A 2,341-nucleotide genomic window follows, 5' to 3' on the forward strand; every position below is an offset into this window, starting at 1 on the left:
CAAGCTTGTATGACGAAGAACACAGAAATGCGAATGACGTCACAGTAGCGCGAGAGCCGTTTGAAAGCAGACTTCCTTGTGGCTTCTCGATTCACTCTCGTGATACTTTGATGTCACCTGCCTGCCTGTCGGTTTTTGCAGCGCAGCATGAACTCAAACAAATCTAATGTCTGGGATACAAGTTTGGATGACGGCGAAGGGCGCGTCTACAAACAACGCGCGCATATCCCCCTCCCCCCAAAATTTTTTTCTCATCGAATCTACATGATTTACATGGGTCACTTTTTTGGCTTCAAAACGGCGAATTTCGCCGAAAGGTAAGGGATTTTCATGCCTGATACCTGGTAGACAAGCAGATGATCCCGTCCCATACAGCTGGCATTGCACGGCTCAAACACGACTGGCTTATTCCCGAGCGGTCTGCCAGTTCTCTTTGGAAAGAACCAGTTGCCAGGAAACCAAGTGTAGTAAGCACCTGTAAAGGAACGGGTAATGCGTGGCTCCTCGCTGTCTCTCTTTCCAAATTCGGACCCAACTCAGCGCAGAGCTCCAAGAGTATAGCCCTTGGAAACCTGAAACGGCTGATAAGTGGGCCAGAAAATCATTAGCCGTGTTTGCACTATCGGGCTTCAAGCGGGCGTGCCAGTGCCTGCCGAGGCCTGTCGCGTTTGCATCGTCACTTCCGGGGCATGATCGTGCTTCACTGGTGCTTCGTTGGTGCTTAAGGCCCCGCTTTTCTGGCCCGCCGAAATCGTTGGGCCAAAGCGGGCTTCTCGGGGCTAGGGGAGTGGTAAAGGTCTAAGGCGGAGTTTATCTGAGTCTCTGGCAAGATGCGCATCCATCTGTCTGCAGATTTAAAACTTTAAATATAACCGGGATCACCAGTAATTGACTGTTTCACGGAAGATGCCTGCTATGTTTGTACTTCGGACTGAAGAAAATGATCTGCATATGTAAAAAAAAAAAAAAAACACGCGTTACAACGCCGAACTCGCCATGCTAAGGATCCGGCGCACACCGCTACCGGTTCGGGAGAAGTTTATAAAGTTTCGGGCACAGAACAAAGTGTTTAAAGTGCAACAGTGCTGAGAAATTAAAGATGTGTGTTGAATCATCATTTCATCGTCCATCACTCCATGTATTAAAGCGATCGAGTCACGATGGTATCTACAGTCGGTGAGTTAACATGCTACATAACGTTTGCATAAAAAACACTTAAAATACAAATACAAATGCTACATTACGTTTGCATACAAAACACTTAAAATACAAATAACGATTGCAGAAGTGTCTTACATGGGTCTTTGTTGTGTTTTTTTGTGTTATAGTGTCATCTCTGTTGAATTTTTTAGTCAGCCCTTAGAAAAAGTAACCATGGTCTTATGATAGTCATAGCCATGCTTTCTGGTATTTTGGAGATTAATTTAACTCTTATATGAATGTAGCAAACTTTATATGTCGGTATACTGTATGTGTATTTACAAACCCTTTATACAAAACGTCACATGTGCTGCTTTCTTTTGTGTCCGTTTTACAGAAAAATGCAAACGTAAAGCTTTAAGTTTGTCATCCAGGAGATTTTATTTTGTATATGAGAGATGACACAGCAACAAATGCAAGAGTAGGTGATGAAACGAAGATGATGATGATGATGATGAGACGACAGGAGCCATGGATGTTGAAATCAGTCCGGAGGAGATGTCTTTAAATACACTGTTTGTGCACTGATATAAACTTCATATGTAAATAAAGTACCGCGTTATTACTACGGCTGCTTGTCAGTTTATTGAAAATGATTGCTTAATAATCACATCTGAAACACAGAAATGGTAAGATGCCACAAAATGGTAAATATAACCATCATTAACTTAACCACTGTAACATAGCTTTTTAAATACATGTGAGTATATTCAGAGTTGATTCTTAACGAGTACATTTTCTAATGATTTCTCAAACGTTTTGATTTTTGAGATGCAAGTAAAGTGATTTTCAGTTCTATTCAGCTATTCGAGGCAGTTCTTTATAGACAAAAGTATTTATTGATTGACACATTATTGAAATAGCTATTAGACAGTTACCTTGTGTTTCATGTGATGCTCAACTATTAACGTTTTCATGATTAAAGATATCACACCTCTTATAATGTGTAAGTATTTACATCGCCATAGAACTATAATTACAAACGTAACGTTACATATTTAGACACGTGCATATTTTAAAATAAGATTATTTTACATAAATGTAAAACTAGGACTCCTTATATTCTTTAAAATATTGTGTATAGGCAATAGTATAATGGCACATTAGGTAGATGAACGCTTTATTTGTAATTACCACTTCA

The 2,341-nt window shown here is 40.2% G+C and overlaps 1 long non-coding RNA gene across 1 annotated transcript; it reads left to right on the forward strand.

The window, feature by feature from the left end:
* The first annotated feature begins 605 nt into the window (after nt 1-605).
* LOC129427792 (uncharacterized) lies at nt 606-1,770 on the forward strand. Its single transcript, XR_012371423.1, has 2 exons — nt 606-1,176; nt 1,538-1,770. It is a non-coding gene; the product is annotated as an uncharacterized lncRNA (long non-coding RNA).
* The last annotated feature ends 571 nt before the right edge of the window (nt 1,771-2,341 follow it).

This window comes from Misgurnus anguillicaudatus, chromosome 10, assembly GCF_027580225.2.
Source record: "Misgurnus anguillicaudatus chromosome 10, ASM2758022v2, whole genome shotgun sequence".
NCBI lineage: Eukaryota > Metazoa > Chordata > Actinopteri > Cypriniformes > Cobitidae > Misgurnus > Misgurnus anguillicaudatus.